General features: G+C 44.4%; 1 protein-coding gene across 1 annotated transcript in view; it reads left to right on the top strand.

Annotated features, from left to right (window-relative positions):
• Positions 1-12,831, top strand: part of SPRYD7 (SPRY domain containing 7) — an 875,965-nt gene that overhangs the window by 462,863 nt on the left and 400,271 nt on the right. The gene's annotated exons all lie outside the window — the stretch shown is intronic.

The raw sequence follows: 12,831 nt of genomic DNA, 5'->3' as shown, positions 1-12,831 counted from the left end.
CCTGCACTGTTATGACTGAACCAGCAGCACTATACAAAAACTCTCACTCAGGAAACTTAATAAAACCTGTGGGTAGAGTTGCAACCCAGAACCACATTACTCCACTTGACCAGCTACAGGAAAGACGAGTTTGGTGTGTGTAAAAGCAAATAACTTCAGTAATGTATGTATATGTTATGATCCCAGCAAACCAACAGAATGTAAATGCAGGCCAACTCCCCAAAAACTGTCAAGCAACAGGGAAGCAGGCCTAAAACATCTTGAAAGGTAGACTCAGAAGCTGATAAAGATGCAGACAAACAGCAATTTAATTTGATCTCTGCCCAGGAGGCATTAGTGGGTGGGAACATAAAACAGAACCAGAGTGTAACTAATTCTACATGGAAGTTAGGTTGTCAGTCTTAAAGACACGTGCTGAAGTGTGTGTGATGGCCTGAAAGGACTACATATATGTCTTCGACCTCTCCCGACAGTGATAACTACAGTTCAAAGGTATTTGCCCAAGGCAGTACATCACCACTCGATTTTGCTGGCACCTTTGTCGTAAAAGTTTCTTACCTCAGTCACTCCATTGCAGCTTAATTCTTTGTACCAGCACAAACGGCAACAAGTTTGTCAACTGAAAAGCAGCTGAGCAACTACACCTGATAGCTTTCACGTTCTTTTGCAAGAAAACAGTGTTAGACGTGCTTGAAGACTTTCAACAGAATAATGTGCCTCAAAAGAAAGAGCACTCAAATTACGTATTGACTTATCAATCTAACCCATAGCTATAATACACATACAGTTGCCTTTCCATGTGAAAGAAGAAATAGAGAAATAACTTAACAAACTGGAAGCAGTAGGAATGATCAAACAAGCATTGGCATAGCCAATAGGGCTCGCCTTTGGGACCTTGTAAGTATTTGGCCATGCAGGACATCGATAACACGATAACATGTAAAGACGCTCTTAAAGTGAGAGCAGCTCCGTTCACAAACAATTACGGCGCACTTAAAAGTAAAAGCAGCTCGGTGGGCCACGTACAGGGGTATAGATCTGCCTCCAATGTCGCAGTCCACCGCCCGAGATCCTATTGAACGATTGGTAGTGAATAATTTACCTGTCTAATGTACCGATGTTAAAAAGACATGGCTGGGAATTTCCTTCGTTGTTACATGCAATGTTCCCTAAGTATGTATGGTGCGCATTAAGGGGGGGGTATGTGTTTTTCCTGGTCTGATGTTCTGCAGACTATAGGGTAGGGTTTCATTCAGTACCCAGAGACATTCTTTTATGTATTTCCTCTGTATTTTGCTTGTCGAGCTCCGCCCCTCTGGTACGATGGAAATTCAATAACATTTGTTGTTAATAAAAGTAAAAGCAGCGTCCTTCACAAAGGTGCACATGTTGAAAGCGGCGCCATTCACAAATAAAAAGGAGTGAGGCCATGCTGTGTGGTAAAGCGCGGTGCTCACCTCTGCCACTTCTTACATTTTGATTGATGTTTGCGCGAATGTTGTGTGTTTCTAAACTAATGCCAACATCTATTGATCTATTGAATTAATTAAGTGAATTTCTCACTCCAGCATCAAGGCGTTAGGTCCTTTCCTGGTGCATTCAGATCAATGCAAATGATCCCAAACTCGGTGTGTTACAATAATGTGGTGATGCTTACGCCTATTCTGGAAAAATATCACACCATTCGTTAATTATTTGAAGCATATCAGGCACCAAATACAGAATTAAAAATAAATGGAAGTACGTGAAAAAACAATAACGGGTAATAACAGGTCTATTTCTTTCCTGTCAGAAAAACGTAAAGTTAACGCGGTGAATGCACATGCAGGTGATATCTGTGTGTAACATTGAGTTCTGGGGGTTGATATCCGGGTAGATCAATCAACAATGGGTGTCATCATTATTATTTTGGCGAGCCATCTCACTACACTGAAGATGAGATGAAGGCAAAGGTAGCCAGGACAGGCTGGTTCAAGGCAATCCCTTTCCACAGCCAGGTCGACTTTCAAACTCTTTAATTCAAAGCGCAGGATTGCGTGCCGATACCTCTGGCACCACTTGTGGAGTCACCACAGAGTGGCCTGGGTTTCCACACTGCAGGCAATAGTTAATTAGCTTGTGATATGAGGTGTCAGTTTCAACGTGGATGTGCGACCAGAAAACCCACAGCAGTGCTGGCCCATATAAACAATCCTTTTTGTTTCCTATTCCACGTAGTTTGAGTTCTATTTCTAAAGATGATCTGTGTAATACACCCATAAAACAAGCAAAAGCAAAAGCATGGCGCGTTGTGTGTAACCTGACCCACAAGGAATGCAGCTGCCATCCTGCGCGCCGCTGCTTGCTTCCGGGGGTAAAACGCTGTGGCAGTGAACATTACAAAAGAAGGTGGGACGTGCACCCGCCTTTAGCCATTTGTGTGCTTTCATTAGTGACAGTAACACGCAAAAGCCAATCCTATGTGTGGGGGGAGTCAGATGCACACGGAGTAGTTTAGAGTGCTTACAAGAAGCCTCGCAGAGCAGCGAATGCGCGCTGGCTCAGGCTCGGCTAAAAAGGAGGAGCGCCACCCGCATGGTAACGAGCGATAGTAGTTGTCCACAAACCAAATCAATTTAGTGAAATAAGAATTGGTGTGGACATGCGAAAGCCAAACACAGCAATAAAGAGGGAACGCCATATCACCTTGAGGATCTCATAGCGGAGGTGTACAGAGCTGAGGGTTCTCTAAAGTTGGTCTCATGGCCATATAAAATCAGCTACAACTACACAAGGCATCCAAATACATTACCACATTTCTCACCCACGACATCCCCCGAAGATTCAAACTCCTGTACTTCGGGATATCAAGCACCAGTGAGGTGTTTCAAAACTGCATATGAGAAGCGCTCTCAGGAATTCAAGGAGTAGTAAATGTCAGTGATGACATTTCAATCTATCCCATCACAATTGCGCAACATCATGATTGCCTCAGAGCACTGTTAGAGAACCTTTGAGAGTGGACTGACATACTGTACCAAGTGTGAAATCCTCAAATCTGAGATTACATTTTCACCTCTTCAGGGGTAGCTCTTGATCCAAGGAAGTTCTGATATACAAAAACAGCATCAACTCCCTCAAACACATCCGAAGTCCTACGTTTTTTAGAAGATGGTGATGTGGTGGGCCATTCCGGTGTTACTAACAAAGCCAATGCATTACCTAATTAAGTCAGACCCCACATGGGTCTGGTCAGATGAACAAGAAACTGCTTTTCAAGAAGCAATGGATGCGTTGTCAGCTGAAACAATGATACATTCTATGACCCCACCAACCCACACTGAACTATCAGTGAATGCTAGCTCCACCTGGCTAGCAGCTGTCCTCTTTCAGCAACAAAATGGCTCCTATGACCTACACTACTGAAGCACTAACTGAAACTAAGCACATTAAAAAGGGGGCCATAGATATTCTGTGAGGGAAGCCAACAATGTTGTATACATAAGTACTGAAATCATTTCTGTATGTGCTCTGATCACAGGCATTTAGATGGGAATCCAGTAGATAATCCTTCATGTCACCTCTGGAAAGTGGCAAGAGCGATGGTTACACAAACCTAAGAGTATGTTTGTTTTGTGACCTGTGACTCAAAAGCTAGTCTGCTGATGGTAGAAGATATCCCTATCTCGGCTGGACTATGTAAATGTTCTGTACCTGGGCCTACCAAATAGTTCAGCGTCTGCAAGTGGTACCAAACAGTGCAGTCCGACTACTTCACAAGCTACCCAAACACTCTTCGGTATCTCACTTGCACAAGAAGCTACACTGGCTATTTAAAACCCTAACACTAACCCACAAAGCCCTCCACAACAAGGGTCCCTCATACTTGAATGAGAGGATTAAGGAATACAGACCAGAGAGATCGCTGCATTCTAGTAATGCTGGTTTGTTAACAGTCCTCGTTTCAAAAAGCGATGAAGAGGGGGTTCCTTGTTCATGGTGATGGCAGCAGGCATGTGGAACCAGATGCCTGTCCATCTGAGATCAATTACTGAGGAAGCACTTTTCAAAAAAGCACTAAAAACGTACCTCTTCAAACTCTAGGGTTTAAGGATGCCTATCGGTTCCGTCATCCCTACAGCTGTTTTGGATGCCTAGCTCCGGGACACTCCTGGAGTAGCCGAGCACTATGTAAAAACCATTCATTAATTCTTAAAGTGCTCCACAAGTCTGCAGTAGAAAAGGACAATGTAGCATGGGAAATATACACGTTTCTTGAAAAATACATAACTGTCTCTCACATGTCCAGAAAGACTTCTCCTACATCAACGTTGTTCAGTAATAACACAATTCGCTCTAGATGAGTAAGATGAGACAGGCAATAGCCAGACAACTAGCAAAGGGACACTGTTCTCTGTGATCGTGTTTCATCCAGGGAGTTCAAACCAATGTTCAAGTTCCTGCCACAGCCACTAATCTCAAATAGGGACTATAATCTCTGGCCACCAGGATGGCATGACTCTTACCAGAAACATATCTTATTTTAAAAGATTTACAGGCCAGGAGAAAAGCTTAAATGACTGTTCAGGTGTGGGAATGCTCTTCATCAAGACAGAACAATTGAAGTGCAAACTTGGTTAGTACACCTGAACCCGACACACCTGAGGACAAGAATACAGAAAACACTGCTGAACACTCACTCCTGGGGCACCCACAAATGCTGAATTGTAGTTGGTGGCCCAACCCAAGGTAGTGATCCAACAAGAGCATGGAGTTCCTTTTAAAGACAGTGGAATACGTGTGTATAGGTACAGTTTATTAGAACAGTAATAAGCTCCAATAGGAGCAAGTGCCCTGACACACCCATATGGGTGTCATGCTTCATCATCGAGCAAGCTCCTCGTCAGGCCGCCACTGCAATGCCCGACGGGCACTGTTAGAAATGGGATTTCTGGTTGGCTAAGGTTTGCACCCAAGCCAGGCAGAAACCGCCACTCTAGTCAGGACAAGGGAGTTACACTCCTAAAATAACCCCCGCTCATCCCCTTGGTAGCTTGGCACGAGCAGTCAGGCTTATCTTAGAGGCAGTGTGTAAAGCATTTGCACAAAACCAACAGTAATACAATGTAAGCACTACAAACGGACACCACACCAGTTTTAGAAAAATATCCAATATTTTTATATAAACAAGACCAAATACGATGAAAATCCACCATACAGTACTTCAAAAATAGTTATTTCTCAAAATGTCTTTAAGTTGCAAAATACGTTGAAAAACACAGTTCCTACGAGTCGGTAGCTCGGTCCGAGCCTACCGCAATGCTGAAAACAACAGAGTCTCGCAGTTCACGCTGACCGCGTCGGTACGGGCCAGCAACAGCGGGACAGATTTGTTCACAGTACCTTTCTTAGTGTGACCCACACGGCGGTGCGAGTCGGTCTTGGCGTCCATCGTGGTTGCGATGCAAAGTGGAAGCGGTCCACGGTGCTGTGTCCCTCGATGCGGTGCGAGCAGCGGCTCGGTGATGATCGTGCAGACGGCGTCGGTGAGACCAAGGCTTGCGGTGCAGGGTGAGTCGGTGCTCGATGCGGTGCTGGCAGGTTGCGGTGCAGGTGACAGAGCCGGTTGTGGCGTTCGTCGCGGTCACGGTGCAAGGTGCGGTGTCCCACGGTACGAGCAGCAGCTCGGTGATGATCGTGTAGACGGCGTCGGTAAGACCAAGGCTTACGGTGCAGGATGAGACGGTGCTCGATGCGGTGCTGGCAAGTTGCGATGCAAGCGACAGAGCCGGTTGGCGGGAATTGGCGCTGGCCGAGCCGGACAGCTGTGCGTGACGAGTCGGTCACGGGGGTCGAGCCAGCAGCGACCGTGTCGGTGAGCCCAGGCCAGCGAAGTGAAGCGAGGTGATGCAGGTTGCGGTGTCTCTCGATGTGGTGCAGGCAGCCTTCAGGACACAAGGCCAGCGACGGAGTTAGTGACGGAGTTGGTCGCGGTTCCCTCTTCTCTGTGGCAACTGAAACTGCAGTTCCAGGAGCGGTACCCAGAGGTTGGTGAAGTCTTTGCAGTTCCTGAGACTTCTTAACAGGAGGCCAGCTCAGTTCAGGCTCTTGGAGATACTCAGCACAAGTAGAGAAAGTTCAGTCCAGTCCTTTCACTGCCCAAGGCAGAAGCAGCAGCTGCAGGCCAACCCAACAAAGCAACAACACAGCAAAGGGGCAGTACTCCTCCTGGCAGCTCTTCCAGCTCTTCGTCTTGGGAGGTTCCTTGATTCCAGCGAAATCTATGAAGTCTTTTCTATCCTTGAGACTTCCAACAGGAGGCAAGCGCCACTTCAAGCCCTTGGAGAAAATCATAACTGCAGGATGATGAAAGTACAGTCCAGTCCTTTCCCTATCCAAGACAGAAGCAACCACTGCAGGCCAACCCCACAACATGCAGCATAGGGGCAGTACTCCTCCTCCAGCATTCCCGGTCCTTCCTCCTAGCAGGTTCCTTAGTTCAGAAGTAATCTAAATTCTTGGGATCAGGGTCCCACTATTTATACCCCCAAATCCTTTGTCCTTTGAGGGCAGAGGGGCCTTTGCCTAGTCCAAACCAGTTCTGGTCAGTCCTGGAGCACTTTGTTTACATGACTCCTTCTTTCCTTTCAGAGTGCAGGGCAGAGACATCAGATGCCCCACAGGAGGTGGAGCCAGCATTGTGGAGGAAAGGCACAGCCCTGGAGCACTCTGTTGACATGATTCCTTCTCTCCTTTCACAGTGCAGGGCAGAGACCTCAGACGCACCACAGGGTGTGGAGCCAGCACTGTGGGGGGCAGTCACAGTCCTATTCAGGACCCAGGTGCAACTCCTCCCTCCCATCTAGATGCAGAGCTCTCTATTCACCACTGGGCGGACTCACCCTGTCTCCTGGAATTCCTCAGCCCTGTCACTCAAACTCCAGACAGGGAATACACAACCTAGCAGAGGCAGGTTTGGAAAGTTAGACAAGAAAATACCTACTTTCTAAAAGTGGTATTTTCAAACACAGAATGTTAAAACCAACTTTACTAAAAGATGTATTGTATCATTCTGAGTTCAGGCATACTAAATTCGAATTTCTACCATGTTCTCTGAGTCAGTTAGGATTATACGATGTAATAATCAAACTGCCCCTTCTGGCCTATGGAGAACAGGTAGCCTTGCAATAGTGAAACACGAAAATGGCTGTAATTCACTATTAGGACATGCCACACACACCAGGACATGTCCTACCTTTCACATACAATGCACCCTGCCCACAGGGGTACCTTGGGCCTACCTTAGGGGTGACTAACATGTAGAAAAGGGAAGGTTTAGGGACTTGCAAGTGTGTGCACTTGCCAAGTCGACATGGCAGCCCCAGGCTGCACACAGGCTCTGCAATGGCAGGCCTTAGACACACTTTACAGGCTGTTTGCGTGGGTGGCACAATCCAGTGCTGCAGCCCACCAACAGCATTTGATTTATAGGCCCTGGCACTCGCAATGCACTTTACTAGGGACTGACACATAAATCAAATAGCCAATCATGGAAACACCAATCAAAACACAGTTTACACAGAGAGCATATGCACTTTAGCACTGATCAGCGGTGGTGAAGTGCCCAGAGTCCTAAAACCAACACACACAGGTCAGGAAAAAATAGGAGGAAAAAGTAAAAAGTTTAGGGATAACCCTGAAAAAAGGGCCATTTCCAACAGGCACCCACAAGGGGGCACTTTAATGGAGATCTTTTTTTTTATAGAATTGCTGTTTGATGAAGTGAGGGTGTGTGGATTGGTTGAAAAATGATGTGGAAAGGAAAAGTGTATTGAAATAGACTAAGTGATCATCAGAGACAAGACTTTTTAATGAATAAGCTCACTTGTCTAGTTAAAATGGTGAATGCTATTGAAGGATATAATGGTCCTAGATAGTTTAGTGGGTCAACATGTTTCTCGCCTATTGTTGTATAAAAATGATCATGTGACAATTCTTCAGGATCTAAAAACTACCCTAACTACACAGTTATAGGAATCTCTGTGTGTGTATTCTCAAGAGGAAATTACCAATCACTCAACCACATAGTGGTAAATCTAGTACCTCTAAGTAGGTCAAAACAGTCCTAAAACACAAAGGACAAACATATCAATACAAAATGTAATTCACAAGTAATTGTTTTTAGGGTGCTAAGGTAGGCCATGTGAGGCAATGATGGTTCTCTTTGTTGGCACCAGACACCAGCACTTTGGGAAGATTCACCACCCTATCTATGTTTCTGTAGGGGCAGCAGAACGGATCCGGTGCAGCATAACTTTCAGACAAACAAATGTCAATGAACACTGATTGCCAACTAAAGCTACATCACACACAGCAGATACATTATTCCAAAGGACCCTGCTATTTGCTAACAAATGAAGACACCAAACTTCAAACATGACCCTTAATGATGTGGTCACTGCATTGTGTGTGGAAAAGTAATTCTACAACAACACTAGGGAAAATATAAGAACATAGGACCAACCATATAGAGCTACTGCACTATAGAATATATCACCATGTTCTACTCCTGAAAAGACCCTTAAATCCCATGAGGTTCGAGACGTGTTGACTACAAACAAGTACGAGTAACTGACACACTATTAAGATACAGAAGACATCTAGGGAATTATATATAGCTCTGCCTTTTGGAACAATACAATGTACCCTCCAGAAGACAGTATATATTGGTCCTACTGTCCTTAGAACTCATAGGACTGGTGTTTTTAAATTCCCATTTAGTTGTTTCTCCTATAAACAAAAGTTGAGTACATTCACTTCTTGTGGCAGTCACAAAACGTTAACTTTTTTCCTTCACTATTTCAGTAATGTATTTTGTGATGTAATTGTTTCTTCTCCACTTGAACATACTCTGTCTAATGTACAGCTCCAGAAAAGTGCCTACATGAAAATTGTGTGTTAGCAACGTTTGGTAAAAGGTTTACTTTAAATAAGTTCTTTACTTCAAATAAGATGATTAGTAGAAATAGATCAGACATTCATATTCTTTCTACATAAACCTTTATTTGAATTGGAAGGATGCTGGCGGCACTGTGTGTTTAAACTTCATTGATCCTGGATGTAGGGAGGCCCACTCCAGCACTCTGGTTGGATCCTGCAGCACCCCTCCAGTCCTTCCACTCTTCTAGTCAATTCTCCCTTCCAAGTCATCACAGCTGGACCTCTCTGGGCAGACTTCGTCCTACAGGGGTGCCCTCTGCTCCCCTCTCTCAGCAGGTCAGGTACAGTCCATTCCAAGACAGATACACAGCGCTACTACATCAAGTCGTTGCAGACTTTTAGGTAATGTCCCTTTACCACTAGGAGACTGGCTGTCAGCAACAGCAAACCTAGGTCTCTGGGTCTGTCGAGTGCCAACTCTTCAATCAGTGAGAAATCTTAGAACCATTTGAGAAAACCTCAACTTTTTTTCTATCGGTCTTATCCAGGCAGGTGATGTTGATTCACTGTCACTGTTCTGATACCGGTTTCAGGCATTTCACTCTGCTTGTGTACCCCCCCCCCCTCTCTACAGCAGGCACTTTGTTTGTCGTCAGGTGATGGTCCGACAGACAGAAGTGATGAGGGGTTTCTCAAGGGAAAGCACCTAAAATAAGAGCTCAATGAGGAGTAAAGTCCCCCCACCTAATGGCCATCGGCCTTTTGGAATACTACTTTCTCAACCATCCCACACCCTCCATCTATCCTAATGGAAGTTCTCATGAAAGAACAATGCAGACCAGTACTAAAAGTCTATAGGTAGGCCTGTCTACATCCTCCCAAACCTTAATGGCTGGAGCTTCACAAAATGTTCGGGGATGTCAGCAATACATTTTACCCGGCTTCCACCTTATTCAGTGCTTTAGCAGGGGAAATCCACAATGCATCCCACTGGTCTAATAACAACACACTTTTATGTTATACAGATTCATAATACAAGTCATCTGACACTCCTTGCACACATACCATGTACTCAGGATGTTAGCAAAGGGGCTAGTCATGGTACATCAGTGGAATTTCGGAAAGCGTGGCTGTAAAGGCTTTTTGCTTGCTATCCGGTTCAGGAAAATTGCCTGTCTGGTGTTACAGTTTCAAAAACAGCAAGCAGCCACCACCGTTAAGCATGTCTGAACCGCTACAGGGACAGTTGTCCAATGAGAAAATGAAGGCAAGCTTAGTGCCCACCACCAGACCACATAGGCCTACTCTGGTCTTCCATACTTTACACAAAGAAAGACTCTGCATACACACGTGATTGTCACACATGCTGGGTCCTAAAAATCAAAGAACTTGAAGCTGGGAACTTAGGACAGAGGTGCACATTCACAAAACCATGCAGGGGATATTCGCATGCCAACAGGGTCCACAACATAAGTTGGAGAGTGAGACAACTTGGCTACGCCGCAACCTTATTTATTGAAGAATATCCAATGAGAGAACACAAGCCTCTGATCAACTGATTGTACTGACGTGATTACCTGCTCTGTCAGTAGCTGGAGGTAATAGGTTGTTATGTCCAACAGGCATTTTCCCTCCTAGAAATGAGATGAACCCGCACAAACCTCCTGGTTCACCCCCCTGAGATTAGGGTTGACAGAGCACTTCCTGCCAATTCAACAGACCCTGAGCCTGCTTGATTCCTCCTAGTTACGGAAGCAGTAGAGCAATACAAAGTTTACATTTATGGCCAGCATCCTAAATGATCTGCGAACTGTCTAGTACTGCCGTACTCTACTTTGTCGCAAAAAGTGAACAAGCTCGTTTTAACAAGAAACATTGGGAGCTGGCTGCCAGCATCTTCTTGGGTCATACCTGTTGTGAAATGGGGCTTAAGTTGACAGGTTCACCCCAATATTATTGGAGACGTCACATCCACCAGATTCCCCTTAGCCCCAAAAAGAATATGTACGCTTTTTGGAGAAAAGGAGACCTGGCAGGTGTCTCTCACTATTCTCTGCTAGATCAGGAGTGTTAGGAGTCCGACATACCAGTCATATAATCTCTTATCTGCATAGAGCTGGACTGTTCCCATGAGGCACAGGGTCAGACTGATTTGCATATGGCCATGTCTGAACTGGGGTGGCAGAGTGGGCTAAAGAACGGTGATGGATTAAACCCAGATCAGTTGACTGGGGGTGAGTGCTTGCAATGTTCAACACTCCGTCCATCATTTCCTTTGGTTTTTGCTTTGTTTACAATTAAGTACTTGTACTCAGGGTCATGGGGAGGCACGGTGTTAGTGTTGGTGTTGGCATCCATACTACAGACGCCTGACATTGTATTCTATCCAGAAAACAGTGTTGTTACAAATACGTCTAAACACAAAGAAAATAAAAAGAGAAACATGTTTGAAATTCCTGACACATCCTGCCCTACACTTCCTCATAGAAATGTCAATATGGTGTAAAAATGTTTCTAATATCTCTGTAGAGATTGGCCCTATGTTTGAGCATGGCAAAAGTCTGAAACTCTGGGAATCAGGAGCCGGCAATTAATGTATCACCTAATCTGTTTTGACGTCATCATTGATAAAATAATTAGATGGGTCCCCTTAAAATGGAATAAAAGAATATCTTTTGTTTCTGGGTCATGCAACATAATTTGGTATACCTCAACCAAACGTGGTGTATGGTTTCACTGTTTTAAACTATCCTACCGCCATTCATAAACTCCAGTTTTTATTTTCACTTGAAAGTTTCAGTGAATATCATAATATTAACATTTGGCATGTGGTATTGCATGTAGGAAGAAGATGTAATCAATATTCCCATAGGGACTGGAGTGTCTATCAGACACGTGTATTAGTTTGTTCATTGGACACAAGTTTAGAACAGATAGTCATCAGACCTTCCACAGAGGAAAGTCTGATGACTTGAGATCTGAGTTGAGAAACATCCACTTTTCTCATCTGTTTCCTTTTGTTGAAATTACACAAGCAGTATCCCACTGATCCTTTTCTTTGGCGACACCAAACACGGGCTGGCTTTTAGTAAAGGGTTGAGAGCTTGATGAGCTTTCAAGCGAAGGATGGGGTGAGATTAAGGTAACTTTAGGAGAGCTCACCAATATGTCTCAATCCCCCCAGAAAGATAAAAGGGCCAAAGTTGAATCATCTAAATGTAGTTCACTACACGGACGTCAACCACAGTTTGATTCACATTTGGAATATAAGCTCTTAAAATGACACCTCTGGATTTATGTGGGGAATATCCCAAGTTAGCATTGTCTGGGTGGTAGAGTTTAACTCTTGAAAATGGCCTACTCTGGAAAATAGTCTAATTTACAGACAGAGCAATGTTGGGCATGTGGGCAGATATCATAGGGCCATGTTACTGCTTCATCATGAAGGTTATGACATGCCTTCAGTTGATGCTGTCAAGTTGGAGCTTTAAAAAATAAGGAAAAAGGTTGGCGATGGGTGTTGGATTAAGAGGCAGCATTTGAACAGAATGGGTGATTACAACCTACCATTTTAGAGTTTTGACATGTAGTAATTTCTATCGATGGGAAAAAAATGAGGATGTAGTTGGAGGCATGAAAACAAAATATGAAGATAAAAGGGGAATAAAAGTCCAAGGCTAGTCTTGCTCTTCAGTTCCCTGTCAGACTCTAATGGTTTATTGACAAGTAGTATTTTCTATCTTTGGGAAAAAAATGGGGATGTATTTGGAGGCATGAAAACAAAATATGAAGATATTAGGGGCATAAAAGCCCAAGGCTAGTCTTGCTCTCCAGCTTCCTGTCGGACTCTATTGGTTTATTTCAAGACTAATACATGAAAATACATCAGAGCAATGCATCAAAACAATTCTC

Source organism: Triturus cristatus, chromosome 8, assembly GCF_964204655.1.
Source record: "Triturus cristatus chromosome 8, aTriCri1.1, whole genome shotgun sequence".
Taxonomy (NCBI): Eukaryota; Metazoa; Chordata; class Amphibia; order Caudata; family Salamandridae; genus Triturus; species Triturus cristatus.
Note: the sequence above shows the minus strand (reverse complement) of the source record. Positions and strands in the feature narration are given on the sequence as shown.